Source organism: Lygodium microphyllum, chromosome 3 (genome assembly GCF_053477565.2).
Source record: "Lygodium microphyllum isolate KBCC chromosome 3, Lygodium_microphyllum_v1.1.10, whole genome shotgun sequence".
NCBI classification, from domain to species: Eukaryota; Viridiplantae; Streptophyta; class Polypodiopsida; order Schizaeales; family Lygodiaceae; genus Lygodium; species Lygodium microphyllum.
Genome location: NC_141137.1, coordinates 19,629,965 through 19,647,325, shown reverse-complemented (window position 1 = coordinate 19,647,325; position 17,361 = coordinate 19,629,965).

The following is a 17,361-nucleotide window of genomic DNA, read 5'->3' as shown; positions in this document are numbered from 1 at the left end:
TACAATTTGCACCGGAGCTTCTACGAAAGGAATGAGAAAATTTCATAAAGATCAGTGGAATTCCTAGGAGGAGTTGTAGAGCTGCTTCCACATTCGAAAAACTACAATTGCGATGCCTCCTAAGAAAGTCCAAGGCCTAGCCACGGGAGGGTCATCTCCCGGTATCCATGTGGATATCTCACCCCAAAACCAGGTTTTTCTTCTTGGCTTTAATTCGGTTTTAAGTCGATCATGCAAATAGAAATTGTTAGGGATAGGATATATTTGTCCGAGTTATTTGTAATGAAGGAGTTTAGCTTATTTGAATGAATGATAATGTATAGAACTTAGTTTCCTTCGAATTGCATCAAGCATTATAAATTACGAGCAAGATTATCCATTTACTATAGTAGTATATTTTAGTTAAATCCTAAAGGTATAGAAATTATATCTTGCACCATTAGTCTTATTCCTTTCGCAACGAATCATTGTAAATGATTAAATTCATGAAAGGTTTCTCTCGTTGCTCAAATTACTAGGAAGTTATCATTGCTAATTGTACATCTTAGCAAGGGAAATGTTTGTTATTTGGCATGAGTTCATCTCCAAGGAAAAAGGAAGTTTAAATTGGACTATATTGACTGAAAAGTAAATTGTCACAAGGGTAGCAAAACTGTGACAAGACGATTAATATTACCTTCCAAAAGATATCCAAACCAATCTAAACATAGAAATATTCATACCCTAAGCACTTGACTACTTTCCTTATTGTAGGGTCAAAAAAATTCGTAAAGATAAAGAACTAGGGTTGTCCTCGAGATCCTTAAAAAGAAACCCTAGGCCCGACATACGTCAGCTTAAAGGATCTAAAACGGATTATTCCATCGCAGGACTTGCGCAGCAAGTACGAAATCATTTAGTCTTGAGATTGATTCACAAGGAGGAAGGGTAAAAACCCTCAATAAGGATGGCAGATCCCTACGCAAGTTATCTTGCAAAAGGACGTATTTTTGGATATCCTTCTAAATAAGGAAAGTTGTAAACCAGAAACTAGCATATCTAAGGAACTTTAGGGTTGACCAAGTTGGGTTAATAAGGTACGCCCTACACCGGAATGTAAAGGATCTTGCCAATTTACAAGACACCTTGGGAACGAGTGCTGATACACTCAAAAAGGAAAGAACACTTCCTTAGCAGTTTGCCAAACAACATGGTTGATTAATGGAAATGTTTGTGCTTGCTAGAGATTTTAGGGCTCTGTTTGAATTATGAATTACAAATTAAATGAGTACCTATACTTCAGGTTAAAGGCTGAAGGAAGAGGCAGTTTCAGTTACCCCCGACTACCTGCCTAACCCTAACCAAGGGGGTTGTTCACCGCGCCGGGAACGTGGACCGAACCCCCCGTGAGAGGTCTTTCCGTTGAGCTCTACTTGGAGTAGGAGGACGCTTGGGTGCCAAGGGGGGCTCTGGCCATAAATCCCTCGCCTTCCGGGTCCTGCACAAGAGGCTAACGTGACTCGGGATTGGATCTCGAGGCCCACATACTAGTTTACGGGCGAAAGCTTGGAATAGTGAGGGATCACTGGATAGTCTTCGGGCGGATTATGGACAAGCCTACGGGCGGAACTCCTTGTATTTCAAAGATAAAATGATGAAATGTTAAAAAAAGAGAGAACTTGCTTGATATTGTTTTTCTATGTCACGTGATAAGATTACGTGAAGGAACTAGTGCTTAACAGGATTAATTAAAGAAGCTGATTGTTATATGTCAAATTAATGTGTTAGATAATTACATAACTAAAACAAACCGAGGAAAGTGCGGAGGATGGGCCATGGGTCCGTCCTACGGTTGGGTAGTCCCGGTTAGCCGGGAACTTTTCTCAAAGATCTCGAAGAACAGCGGGATGATCATTATCATCAAAACGAATAACGAGAGGGATGACCTAGAGTTACGTCTTACCCGATTTACGCTCTTTTAGGGGAACGGAATGGGACTATGCCTTATGGCAGAGAGGTTGAGCCTTGCATCCCTCTCGTTTCCCATTCTCCTTGAACCAAGTGCAGCGTGAATCCGCTTCGGACCTGGCGTTTCTGCGTAAAGTAGTTCGCTCGGGTCTGACGCTAGTTACTGTTAGCTAATGACCAATCAGGAAAACCCTAATTCCGGTCGATCCTAAGTGGGAACGGCCAGGATACTTCCGCTACGTGGCAGACGCGGGAAGACCTAGATCGCAAAACCCATAACATTCCATGGGAGTGCCGGGCGGAGTTTTCTAGACATCCTTTCCGATGGACTGCTAAGACGTATCCTGGATGATACTAGTGGACACGTTACACCTAAGGGGGGTTAGTTAGAGTAAGGTTAGGTTAAGGAGACTAGGGTTAGTTTAACTAGACTAGGGTTAGTTTAACTAGGGTAGGGTTAGGGTAACTGAACTAGGGTTAGTTTAACTAACTAACCTAGGGTTAACTAACTCAACTAGGGTTAGTGTAACTAACTTAGGGTTAGATTAACCGAAGTAGGGTTAGGTTAACTGAATTAAAGTTAGTTAACTTAAGTGTGGTTAGTGAACTTAATAGTGGTTAATTAACCTAATAGTGGTTAGTTAACTAACCTGTAGACACAGTTAGGAGGAGGAGGAGGATACATCTACAGTTAGTCCTTGGTCTTGTAGACAAAGGAGTAGCCCCATATCTTCAAGTGGATATACACATATTGTAAGTAAATAAAAAGAGAAGTAAAAATTATTGGATGATAATAATGCATCTACTAGTCATTTAGGATTTGATGGAGATTCTAGTGGTTCAAAGAGTTTGGTAAAGGCTCCACTAAGTGAGCTAATGTTATGTAGGTCTAGTAGGGTCAGATGCCCTATTAGAAGATTTGGTTTTGAAGGTTATGCAGCTCACCATTATGCTTATATAATAAAGGTGATTAAGGATATCAACCCCACTTGTTTTGAGGATGCTCTTGGTCAGGGGAGGAGGAGGAGGAGGGAGGAAGGAGAGGGGGGAAACGGCGAGGGCGGCGGCGCGGCTGGGGAGCAGCGACGCGTGGAGCGGCGGCGCAGAAGGACCTGGCGGGGAGGACGCCCGGTGGCGCAAGAGGACCTGGCGGGGATGACGACCGGTGGCGTAGGAGGGGCAGAGGAGGCGCCGACGATGGAGGGTGAGAGGGAGGAGAAATAGGGGGGAGGGTGCAGGAGGAGGATGAATGGGGGGGCAGGAGGAGCAGAAGGAGGAGGAGCAATGGGGGGGCAGGAGGAGCAGAAGGAGGAAGAATGGGGGAAGGGTGGAGGGAGGAGGTGAGAGGGTGGGGGAGATGGTGGGGGAGGATCAGGGAGAGAGAAAGAGGGGTAGGAGAGAGAAAGAAGAAAGAAGAAGAAGACAGGGGGGGTTGGTTGGGACGCGGGCAAGTCCCCTGGGATTTTTTTGAAAAAAAAAATAAAATTAATTAATTAATTAATTAAGAGAAAGAAAAGAGAGGGAAAGTGTGCACGCCCCCGTCCCGCGCACATGCGCGGGGCAGGGGTAAAAAAATTTGCGTTGGTGGGACCTGACGGGGCGGGGACGTCAACACACAAGTCCCGGACGTGACGGGGGCGTCTCGAGATAAGGAAAAACGAAAATGCGTGCGTTCACGCGCAAGGCGAGGCACGCGAGAACACGAAAAAACAAAGAAAAATTAATAACTCAGAAACCGTTCGTCGAAACGAAAATTCGTAAAAGGAAAAAATGGGCCGAGAGAGGAGGGGAAAATGAGGGAAAAGTAAGATGGGGTGTCCGGAGGAAAATGAGGGCGTTCACATGGGAAAAATGAAAGAAAAACAGGCCCGAAAACACATACAGGGATTAATATCGAAAAATCCGCTTGCTAGAATGCAAGGCGTAAAGAAGGAAAAAGGTGCAAAAGAACGTGTCCAACAACCTTATCGCATCAAAACACAGTTTCGACCGAGATAGGACGCGTTCACATGGGGAAAACGGAAAAATTGCATCAAAAAATGAGATCGAAAATTAATAACAAAAAATAGATTCACCGGAACATAGGGTAGAAAAAAGGAAAAATGTGTGAGGAAAGGGGTGGCACAAGGCTGTCACATCAAAACTGAGTTCTGGGAGAATGAGAAGGGGTTCACATGCAAAAAACACGAAAAATAGACCCGAAAACACATGGAAAAAGTAATAACTAAAAATCCGGCGAGAAAAATAGGGGGGAAAAAGAAGGAAAAATGTGAGAAAAGGTGGATAAAACACGACCGTCACATCAAACGGGAATTCCGATGAAAATGCGATATGTTCACATGGAAAAATATAAAAAAGACGCACAAAAATGGTCCCGAAAACTCGGAAAAATTAATAACGGATGAACTGTGCATCAGAATGATAAGGACTAAAAAGGAAAAGTGTTAAGGGGAAGGTGTAGGTCAGGGCTATCACATCATATCACCGTTCCGAAGCAATAAAGGTGCGTGCATATGGAAAACCGGCCAAGTTACGCAAAATACTTCAACAATTAATAACTTTAGAACCATTTGTTAGAACAAGGGTCGGTAAAAAGGAAAAATGATCAGTTCAAATGGATGAACAAGGTTATAAGTTTGGATTGGGATTTCGGGAAATGTAGGGTGCGTTCACATGGAAGGACAACAAAATCAGGGAATGAAGGAAAACTGCAAGGAAATGGCCCCAAGGGTGGGTTAAAAATGGACGGGTGGGTGGGGAAGGGACCCCATCAGGGTAAAAGCAGGGCAGGCATAGATGCATTATCATGTTAAGGCAAATGTAGGGGGTATGCAATGTAGACGCGCAGGGACGTGTCCCCACACTTAAAATCTTAACGGATAGGGTTGACCGAGCAACAGGGACCTAGTACCACAAAACAAACCAACCGCTAATGTCCCCACACTTAAAACATAACCGTCACTGACAACAGAAGGTGTAGGGTTAGAAAAACTTGGCCCATATTGTCGAGAATCAAGGTTGACTGTCGATGGCACGTCCACTGTCGTTGTTGGCTGCAGGAGGTACCAAGGTATCTTCACAGTACACATTCTTCGTGGCAGGGACCACGCGGCAGTACCCAGGGAGGTAGCTGGTTGAAGGAATTGCAGGAAATTCGTCGATGGCGAGGGATATTACACTCAACTCACAATCACTCATATGGAATGAAAGAGCAGTCACTCGCCCCATGACTAATATCACTCGAGGAAATCAGGATGAAAACCCATATCTCACACCCGATTTAGGAATCGACAAAGGAATGGTGCAGAGGGAGTATGCCAGGGTGCACAATTGATGGTGCATTGGTGCGTTCAACCCATCTGGCATAGGTGCAAAGAGAAAGGCCAGGAAGCCTTGTAGTGCAGTGTATAGTACAGAATGATGTGTCATGTGTTGATGGCAGAAACCCAGCCCATGGGTGCATAGGGAAATGGGAACGTACCTGACTCCAAAGATCGTAACGTCCCTCAATCCTCACCTCTTGATAATTGATTGAAAAAACTCCAGTTACACTCAGCCCACCCTCTATCTCACGCTCTATTGAAAGATACAGAGGGTAGCCATGTCCTGAAACCCATTGATGTAATCCTCACGGTCACTTGTACAAAGCTTGTATGCCTTGTGCGCATTTGATGGTGCAACTGTACATCCCACCCTGTGTCGGCATACAGTGCAAGAAGAAAGGCCAGGGAGCCTTATGGTGCAGTGCACAGGAACAGATCGTGCTTTGTGCATTGAGAGGCCCATCCTGTGCATGCAACACTCCATTCACACATCTCACCTCTCATTTGATTTAAAGGGAAAGACTAGCACTGACCCCACCCTCTGTCTCACTCTCTAATAGATACAGAGGGCAGCCCATGCTCACATCCCCATCCTGTTAGGATGAAAGCTCACATCACTCAAGGGGTTGGTGATGAAGATCATGTCGACTGTTGGTGTCATCAGGATCGTGAGGACGAGGCATACCCAAGGAGACAGCCTACAAATCCTGTACTTCAATGATTTGTAAGAAGAATCGTCTGTTAAGAAGGGCAAACGGATTGATATTGTAGAGACAGCGCACCAAGGGAGGTGCCGTCAAATTGCTTACTGAAGAGGTTCTGCTGGTAAATCAGCTATCCTGAACTGTGGGGTGTTACCACCTTTTCCACAGTCAGCTTCTCTCCCAAGGGTGTTTCCACCTTTTCTTGAAACGAGGCCTGTTATGACAAGGAATTTCTTCATTTTCTCCCATAACAATTTTGTTTGTTTTGTTTCTTTTTTTTTTCTTTTGTTTTGTTTTGTTTTCTTTTTCATTTAGAAAGAGAATGGCAGAAATACCATATATCAGGACCAACCTCGCCACCGTTGTTGGATCAGACGAGAAGAGGACAATGTCGGATTGAGATGTTTCTACGAGGGGGTAGTAGAACGAGACTGCCTCATGAGGAGAATCATAAGGGCTATCAGAAGCACAATAACAAGGACAGTGCGACGCCCAAAAGGGAAAGGGTAGGTCGACTATGATTGTCAAGATCCCTAGGGAGAAAAGTACTTCTTCAGGCGATATCCATTAATCAGGAAAGGATCATCAGAGGCATCAACAGTCTGCACCTGAACAGAGCCATTAGGATTGACGGCCAGTACCTCATACGGGCCTATCCACCATTATTGGAGCTTGCCAGGAAACTTGCCAAATCTCGAATCATAGGCTAGAACAAGATCACCTTCTTTGAACTCCTTGTGCTTGATGAAATTGTCATGATAGGCCTTGCGTCGCGCTTGAGTGGTTTCCATGCACTGTAGGGCTATCCGCCGTATCTCGTCCAAGCATTCCAAGTGCAAGAGACGACGTTGCAGTGACTCACTATTTCCCAAGCGTTCTTCAACTACCACTCGCAAAGAGGGCAATTCCAGCTCAACAGGAAAGACAGCTTCTGTACCATACACTAGTTGGAAAGGGGTCTGTTGTTGCCTTATAAGAAGTTCTGTACGCCTAGAGGGCCTTTGTAAGCCAATCGTCCCAATCGCGACGATGTGCGGCAATCGTTCTTGTCAGAATCGAGCAAATGATGCGATTGGTGATTTCAACTTGGCCATTGGCTCTAGGGTAATAGGGAGTGGACTTACGATGGCGGATCTTATACAGTTCAATCAACTCCTCCATGATTTTGTTAAGGAAATGAGTACCTCTGTCACTTACCAGCTCGAGGGGACTGCCAAAACAGGTGATAATATTCTCGTACATGAACAGTGCGACACTATTACCATCGTCCCACTTTAGGGCTTTAGCTTCACACCACTTTGTGACATAATCCATACATACTAGGATGTATCTGTTCTGCTTCCATCTGGTAGGTGGATCAATGGGACCCACGAAATCAATCCCCCCAAACGGCTTTAGGGGAAGAATGGGTTGCAATGGCATGGCACTTGTTTTGGTGGGTTTCCCCATTCGTTGACAAGCATCACATCTTTTACAATAATCATATGCATCCTTGTGGAGGGTCGGCCACCAGTATCCTGCTAATAGAGCCTTCCTGGATGTCGCTTCTCCTGCGAAGTGTCCACCACATAGTTCGTCATGGCATGCTTTCAATACTATGCCGATTTCATCCCCTACAACACATCTTCGCAGCACTTCATCTTTGCCTTTCTTGTATAGTGTACCACCTAGCAAAGTGTAGGGGGCTGATTCTAACAAAAGCTTCTTCCTCTCACGACTTGAGATGCTAGGAGGATATCATTGAGTTGCCAAGAGGTTGGCTATGTCTGCATACCAAGGAGTAACTGTTTCAACTAGAAACAAGGAAGCATCAGGAAGGTCTGTATCATCCTGTTCCTCTTTTTATGTTTGAGGGATCCGTGATAGATGATCAACTAGGACATGGGAGCAGCCAAGCTTAGTGACTACTTCAAAGTCGAACTCCTGGAATAGGAGCGACCATCTCATCAGTCGTCCTTTAACATCTGCTTTGTTCATCAAGAAGGACAGGGCTTCATGATCCACATAGAACTTGAAATGTGTGGACAATAGGTAGTGTTGAAACTTCTCTAGTACAAATACCATTGCCAAGCACTCAAGCTCTGTCACTGTATAGTTCCATTCCCTATCAGTGATCTTTTGGCTTGCATAATATATCGGTTGATCTAATCTAGAGGGGCCCTTTTGACATAGGACAGTACCTAGCCCTTCAACGGATGCATCAATGTGCACGTGGAACTCCTTCGTCCAATCAGGAGGCTGTAAAATAGGTGCTTGGATCAGGCACTTTTTTAGGGTATTAAAGGCCTCTTCACAGTCATTAGTCCAAAGGAAATCACCTTCTTTCCTTAGGAGCTTGTACAGAGGGGCTACCTTAGTTGCAAAATGTGCAATAAGTCTTCTGTAATAGCCCACGTGGCCAAGAAATCCTCTCAATTGCTTGAGATTTTTTGGTGCTGTTAAGGCGGCAATCTTTTCAATCTTTGCTGGGTCTGTTTCAATTCCTTGTGCAGAGACAATATGACCTAAAAGAACTCCTGAGGAGACGCCAAAGACACATTTGTCGGGATTGAGAGAAATCCCATACTCTCGGCATCTGTCAAAACATTGCTCTAGGTGTCCCCAGTGCTCACGGATCAAACTATAGACGCAGAAGTCATCAAGATACACCTCAATGAAATCATGTAGATGATTCTGGAAGGCAACCATCATTACTCGTTGAAAGGTGGCAGGAGCATTACAGAGTCCGAATGGCATCACTCTGTAAGCATAGGTTCCCCATTCTGTGGTGAAGGTTGTTTTAGATTGGTCCTCTTCTGCGATTTGGACTTGGTTATATCCGTTGAATCCATCCAAGAGGAAATAAAGCTCATGGCCTGCCACTGTGTCCAACAGTTGGTCTGTAAAAGGGATAGGGAAATGATCCTTCTTCATCTTCGAATTGAGCTTTTGAAAGTCGACACATATTCGAAGTTTCTTGTTCTTCTTGGATACTACCACAATGGGCGAAACCCATTCACTATTAGCCACGGGATAAATGAACTCAGCTTCAAGCAGTTTCAATAATTCGGCCTTCACTAGAGCAGAATAATTAGGAATCTGTCTTTGTCTTTGCCTTACAGGTTTGGCATCGAGCTCTAGGTCAATGTGATGTTGACATACTATGGGATCAATCCCCTTTAGGTCTTTATATGACCAAGCAAACATATCTAAGTTCTCCTTGAGTAGGTCTCGCAGGACCCCACTAGTTCTTCTTTTGGAAGATTGAGACCCACTTTCAGGTGACGTTCGGTTCCTTCAGCATCAAGGAACGTTACTTGTCTTTCACCTTCCACTTCGCGGATAAATATCCCACGGATTGCTTCTGGGTAGAGGTTTGACTCTTTCAAGAGAGTCGTATCCTCGTCTGATGCCCCACTAGAACCAGTGTCCTCCTTCTGAACAGATGACTCATTCATCTGTTTAGGTTGCTGGAAGGGTATCAGAGCTTTATTTGTTTCGATGGGAGTGGTGATTTCTTCAGGACTCAGGGATTCATCTTCAGAGGATGCATCCAGAAATGCACATAGCACGGACCTAGTAGAGGCCGGGGCTCTGAGGGATCTAGCTTCTATTGGTAGGGGGCATCATCATCATCTTTTCTTTGAACTGAATAGTCAGGGCGACAGGAACCATTGGTGAACTTAATCTTTATACTTTTTCCAATGCTTATACAAAGTCTGCATACTTTTGGTCCATTGATCAACCCAAATGGAACCATAGTCATTCCATCCAATACCCTGAGATATTCGGCCTCTGAGGTCTCTATAGGGACATCAACAAGATCATCCTCTATCAGAGGAAATTCTTCATCTGCACTTTCATAGCCTACTTCATTTTCTTTCTCATCAATTTCATCCTTTTCCTATGAAGGCTCTGTCTCTGCTTCTGTAGAGGCTCTATAGGAGAAGAACAGATCTTCTGCCTCTACATGCGCTTCTGCTTATGTCACCAGCTCTGACTCTGCTTCTGCCTCTGGCTCTGGCTCTGGCTCTGGCTCTGTATTTGTTACTGTCTCTGTAACTGTCTCTGTATCCGCTCTGTCTCTATTCTGTATCCGCTCTGTATCTGCTCTGCCTTTGTACTGTCTCTGCTCTGTAATTGTACTGTCTCTGTATTGACTCTGCTCTGTCTCTGTAACTGTCATGTAACAGGGAAAACAATACATCCATGCTTCTATTTCACTATCAGAGGTGATTTCAGAAGTTAATTCTAATTGAGGTAGGAGATATTCTCCCATGGACAAGGATTTTACTTCCCTTGGCAGTTGGCTTACAGTGCCCACTGTTAGGGACTGTGCCTCTGTTTTCTTAGGAAAGATTTGCTTAACAGCTTCTTCATCTCCTAATGTATCTGTTGCCTCGTTAGAGGAGTCAGTTATGACTTCAATGGATGTGGATCCATTGCCTTTTTGCGATCCATACAGCTTTAACACCGCTTTATTGGGTCCTCTTCCTAGGGTTAGGGTTCCTTTGAACTAGTCCATCCTGGCTCTTGCCTCAAAAAGCCAAGGTCTTCCCAACAGCAGAGGGTATGAAGTCCCATAAGAATTTAGTTTGACCACCAAATATGTCAGCCAATAATCTCTTCCTACAAGGGTTGTTTTTACATATGGGAGGATGCCCAACAGTTTGACTCTACTTTGGTCTGCCAATCTAATAAGCCACTATGTAGGTTGAATTCCTTGCAACCCTAAGTCCTTCATTGTGACATCCGTCATTATGTTCACTGACGATCCTCCATCAATCAATGCATTTGAAATGAAGCATCCTTCTATCCATACACTAATCTCTAGGGTTCCAGGATCTAGAAAGGCATTAGCTACATCTACTTCCTTTACAGGCTCCGGGGCCTTATTGGTCTTGGCTACTGTTGAAGGAGCGATCCTTAGTCCATGCCTTCTTGTCAATATGCTTTTGAATCTCTTTTGACAGCTGGGAGACAGCATCAGTAATTGCCGAAATGTTAAGTTTGGTTTAAAAGTGTCTAGGTCCTTGACCAAGTCATAATCTTTAATAGGATCCACAGGCTTCTCTGGCTGGCTGGGGAATGGGACTACACCCATTTTCATCCTTCCTTTTTTTGCTAACAATTACTGCATCGACACTTCTTCTATTTCTGGAAGTGCTTCTGTATCATCTATCTCTTGGGCCTCTAGTCCTATCTCTGGGATTGTCTCTGTAGCCTTCTATGGCACTGTAGTGCTTTGTACTGTACTATTCTATTCTGTACTGCTCTGTCTCTCTATAGGTAGGTTGAACTTCACAGTCTTGGCAGGAGAGTCATTTCCATTCTGAACCACTGGTTCCTTCTTCTTAGTGTGTATAACAGTGGCAACTTCCAACTCGACCAAATTGGAAGCAGGTTCTTGTACATTCTGTTGGCTATCAATGGCATTGGCCTTTACAGGGGCTGCAGTCCTTTGCAGTATGGCCTTCTCCTTTGCATCGGCTGCATAAGGGCTTGTAATCCACTGTTCTTCTAGGGTTTGGACAATTTGGGGAGATATGTCCCTTTTCTCCACACCTATAACATTCCACCTCTGATCTCTGACCACCGTCGGACTATCGTCCTCTGTAACTTTGAGAGGGAAACCTCCTTGGACCGAAATTAGAACCAAATTCCCTAGGCTTTAATCCAATATCCTGTGTTGTCATTTTGGATTCTAGCAAGTTGAATCTTGCATTTTCATCCTTTTGTCTTCGTTCATGCATCTCTTTCAGAGAGCAAATATCCTTTGTATGGTTCTTCCGCAAATAGTAAGAACAGAAGGCTCCAGGAATGGTTGGTTTTCGGGTACATTCAGTGGCTAAATGTCCCGCTTGATGACGCTTCCCACACCATGTATTAGAGCGCATCACATCTCTTCCAGCTCCCGCAGGAGTGGATATATTGGCGGTATTCACCTTCAGCGTCTGTAGCTGCTCTGTAATCACATCCAGAAGCTCTTTCTTGATACTTGCAACTGAGTTGGATAAGTAGTCCTTTAGATTTTCACCTCCTGAAGTGCTTGTTGTGGAATTTTGGAAAGTGTCTGTAATTACTGCATAAACTGGTTGTGTTGATCCAGAAGGTCCTCTGTTCTGGCTCTGATTCAGAGCTCCTGTTGAGACTTGGGGTTGTTGATTGCAGTTGGTAGGGTTCCACTGTTGTTGAGTCGCCATTGGAGGGACTGTTTGAGGCCACTATTGTTGTGGTTGAATCATCATTTGAGGCACTGTCGTCTATGATGACCACACTGGATTAGGTGCATTATACTGCGGCATTGTTTGCATCTGGGGATAAGGGTAGGGAACTGTCCCTAGGATTGCATTTGGTGGATACAGCATTCCAAGCATAGGAGGTGGTAAGACTCCCCTTCTTGGATTCATTGACATCCTTGGTTCAACTTCGTCATACAATCTTGCACCTTCCACTGCAGCTTGCAGATTGACTGGTCTTCTCAATTCCATGAACTTGTGAATTTCTAGTTGTAGGCCTCTGAGAAACACTCATTTCTGGATTCCTTCATCCAAATGATGGTTGGTCCATCTCTTCAGGATGGATTCCATTCGCGAGACATAAGCTTCTACTCTTTCTCCAGAGGATTGACTTAGGGTCATGAACTCCTCTCGCATCCGCTCTTCAAAACTTTCACGCCTAAATTTAGGGAGGAAGGCCAACTTCAAGTCGTCCCATGTGCCAAAAGTTCCTGCTGCTTGTCTCTCATACCACTGAAATGCTATGCCCTTGAAAGTGGTGGGGAAGATTGCTAACCAATACTCAAGGGTTTTGGAATTGTTAGCCACACATGCTACCATAAACTCTGCTACATGAAGATCAGGGTCTTCATTGTATTCTCCCTTAAAAACTGGCAATGGGACTACATTTGCTGGTCTGTCATCAATATTTCCAGGAAGAATTTGACTAGGAAGGGACCTTGAGTCGCCATAGGGACTTCTGTAAAGAGTGCTTTTAGGGCGTCAAAGGAGTCCTCAGCTTTGATTTTTTCCTTCTCTCTTCTCACGTACCTCTGGACTCGTTCCAATGCTTGCCTCTTTATTGCATCATTCATCAGGGGGTTGGCTTCAACCAGTTGGTCTGGACTCAACAGGATGGCTTTAGTCTCTGATGGATTCTCTGGCCAAAATCTCCTCTACTTCCTTCTTTTCAACATCTCTGAATTTAGCTTTCAAACCACTACAGAGGGGGAGATATTCTGCTGAAAGTATCAAAACTCATTCTCCTTAGGATTTTGTTGCATCATTATAATAATGCCAGCTTCTGAGGGTTTCAACAGTGTATGTTGTGAAAAACACTCTGTCTACCAACTTCCAGTGGGTTACTAATTGAACAAACAGAAGATTATCAGTGTACCAAGCATCCCATGTATCTTGTTGTTGAGCATCCACGAACAAATTCCAACTCATTTCCTGCTTGTCTTCGTGAACCTCCACAGACCAAGACTCTTGAAGCTTCTTCACAATCTCCCACTTGATGATGTCTAGAAACTTCTCAATGAATGCCAAATCTTCCATGGATGGTCATTCTCTTTGTTTCTGCTCTTCAATTTGTTTCCAAACAGTTTGCCATGAAGATGCAAGTTTCTGTTGCTTCAACAGGAAGAGGAAACAGTCCACCACATAGAGCATGCATCATGATGGTGATATGCTTCCGCCATTGTGGGATGAAATTCTTGTGGAAAGTGGCTTTGATTATGAGAAATTCCAACTCTTCAATGGAAGAAGGAACTTTACAAACATCCATTGAATTCTTCTCTTCTTGGCAATGCTATTTCCTTCATTTTCAACCTCTTCTAGTGCTTGTTGATGGCAAGTTTTCCTAGCTGCGCACCAAAAACATGGAGCCCCAAGAGGAACACCAAGGAAAAGGGAATTCTCTTGCAAGAAAATCTATCTTGTAATATCAACAAGCTTTTATTTCATTCTTTTGATCATCAAAACAAAGAAAACACCAATTCTTCACGCAGCATCATAGTAGATTTCTCCCACGGATTTAATAGAATCAACCGTATTCTTCAATATCTTTACAAAATCCATCAATAGAACAAAGAACACAAAAGAATACACCATCTTTTAATGGAAATCAATCACATATTATCCATCTTCAATGTCTTCATAGTTCTCTCTCTCAATCTCTCATATATACAGTTACAGTATTTTGATAGAATTTAACTATCTCTGACTCTCTCTCTCTCTCCATCAATAGTACATCATATCCTTACTACAATACTCTCATAATAACCCTCAATAATCCTTCTTAGGTCGTGGATGAACCTCCCAAGAGGTATGTCTGATATGAAGAGTCACTAGAGACACTACAGTGTCTTTTCACAGCTCACTACTGTCACTGTCACTTAGTCTTCTCTTCAGTCTTCAGCAGCTACTTCTTCCACTTGTTTTAGCTCTTTTGAACTTAGATTCATCATTTCCAAAGGTTAGAAAACTTTCCCAAAGTCACACATACATTCTACAGAACACCTACAGAAGGTCTACAGAACAGTCACAGTATAGCACCAGAACAGCTAGAGTACACTTACAGTACAGAGACAGAGCAGAGAGACAGAGGCTCTACAGAGGGTCTACAGAGGGTTACAGAAGGTCATCAAAACCTCATAACTCATACTCAAACCATTCTAAACTCTCAAAAACTATTCAATAAGCTTTCAAAAGATCTCAATCTTCATCGATCATCAATCTATGCTTCATACAGAAGACAATCAGAACAAAACAGAAGAATTACAGAAGGTATATAGAACCAATCAAAAGCTCAACAAAACCTATCAAATCATCTCAAAACTTCATATCTCCACTGAGAATCATCATGAACTTCTAAAACATAATCAATATCATCCAAAACACTCTCAAATACTCCCCTTACAACCATACATCACTCTAAATCCATCAAAAATCAATCATTCAGACCTCAAAAACAACAAAAATCAGTCAAAAATTCACCATTTTTCCACTCTCAACACTCAAGTACAGGATTATCAGGTATGGATATGGTTCTTAAGCTTTGAACTTCTACAATACTATTAAGAAAGAATTTTGGGCTTAAGGCATTTGCAACAACATTGTCCTTCCCTGGACGATATTTGATTTTAAAATCAAATTATCGCAGTATCTCTATCCATCTTCTTTGCCTCGTCTTTAGATCAACTTGTGTAAAGATCCACTTAAGACTTTTATGATTTGTCATTAAAGTGAATTCCCTTCCCAATAGATAGTGTCTCCATAGTTTCAAGGCATGGATTACTGCAAGTAAATCAAGGTCATGAGTGGCATAGTTGGACTTGTAGGGTTTCAATTTTCTGAAAGTATAGGCCACTGGTCTTTCTTCTTGTACTAGCACCCCACCAATCACAAGTCCACTTGTATCAGTGATCACCTCAAATGGTTGATTAAAGTCAAGGAGTTTTAATACATATGCAGTGGTTACAGCTTCTTTAAGCTTATCAAAGCTTTCTTGATGCTCATTTGTCCAAATGATTAATGTATTTTTCTTTAAAAGATTTGTCAAGGGTATAGCAATGAGGGAATAATCCTTGATGAAGATTCGGTACCATCCTGTTAGTCCCAAAAAACCTCGGATTTCTTTTACTATCTTGGGTATTGACCATTCTAGGATATCTTTCACTTTGGTAGGGTCTACAAAGATTCCATTAGCGAAAACAATGTATCCAAGATATTCAATCCTGTCAGTGAGAAATACACATTTACTCGTCTTGGCATAGAGCTGATTTTCACAGAGTGTTACTTGGGCAATCTTTAAGTAACCTTCATGTTCCTCTATTGATTTGGAGTATACTAGTATATTGTCAAAGAATACTAGCACAAAAGCATCTAGATATGGTTGAAAGATGTCTTGCATTAGACGATTGAATGTAGCTGGGGCATTAGTCAATCCGAATGGCATGACTAAAAATTCATAATGACCATACCTAGTGCTGAAGGCAGTCTTTGGGATATCTTGTTCCTTGATTCAAATTTGATAGTATTCGGACATTAGATCAATCTTGGAAAAATCCTTGGCTCTGTGTGGGCAATCTAGAAGTTCATCTATCCTAGATATGGGGTACTTGTTTTTTACCGTGACCTGATTTAGTCCTCTAAAGTCAATGCAGAGTCTAAGTGTTCTGTCCTTTTTCTGGAAGAGGACAGGCGCTCCCCAAGGTGAGTTACTTGGGCGGATAAATCCTTGCTCTATCAGTTGCCTTAGTTGTTTCTTAAGCTCAGTAGCTTCAGGAATAGACATTTGTAAGGTCCTTTTGACACTGGCTCGACTCCAGGAATCAATTTTATTTCATAATCAACCTCACAATTTGGAGGCAGTTGAGTCAGTTCCTCTGAAAAGACATCCTCGAAGTCATTGATCCAGGAAGGTAGAGTGCCTTCATTAGTCTTTTCAACCTTATTCAACAGGATCATGTAGATTGGTTGACCTTTCTTCAATCCCTTCCTTAGTCGACTTGCCTTGGCTAGCTGACACTAGTTCTTCCAGCTTTCCTGTATGCCTTTATGGTTTCTCTTTCCAAGTCGTGAAAGATTATTTCTTCTTCAGCATATAGAATATAGGCTTTGTTCTTCTTGAGCCAATCCATTCCCAGAATGCAATCGTAGCATCCTAGTGGTAGGATTTGAAATTCTGCTTTAATTATATGGATATCTAACTCAAATTGAAGTTTCCCTACAGTTTCAATTGAGGCGATTTCCTTCCCACTAGCCAATTCTACTATAATTTTCCTTGTCCCCCTGGATTCTAGATGCAATATTTTAACTGTATTGGGTGCAAGAAAGGAATGTGTGCTACTACAATAAATTAAGATTATAAATGACGTACCCTTGTAAATAGTTGGAGATTGAATTACTGAACATTGGTGGTCCGCTCCTTTCCTTTCCATGGCAGCATGAATGGACCCTCTTTCAATTTTTTCACCTAACGTGCATTCCTCGAGTTATCCAATCATGGTGTTTATTGGGGCACCAATTATTCTTCCACGTCCACGGCCTGGGTTGTTGTTGCTGTTCCCTTGGCCTCTTTCACCAACCTAATTTGGGCTAGGATTTTGAGGACGATTAGGACAATTTGCCCTTAGGTGTCCAATTCTTCTGCACTGGTACCAATGTTTGATTCCTAGGTGATTGCATTAGCTCTACCATTCCCTCTGGCATTGGCCATGTCAACACCACGATTTGGGTAGCCCTTTACAGTTGTTTATTTGATGGTTCATTTGGCCATTTCGAGCAATTTCCTTGGCCATAGGTTTTGCTCGCATAAGAGCATCTTCGAGAGTCGCTAGTCTCATTGATTCAAGGTGAGTATCCAAAGGTGGATTTACTTTGGTAGAACCTTGCAATCTGTTGAGA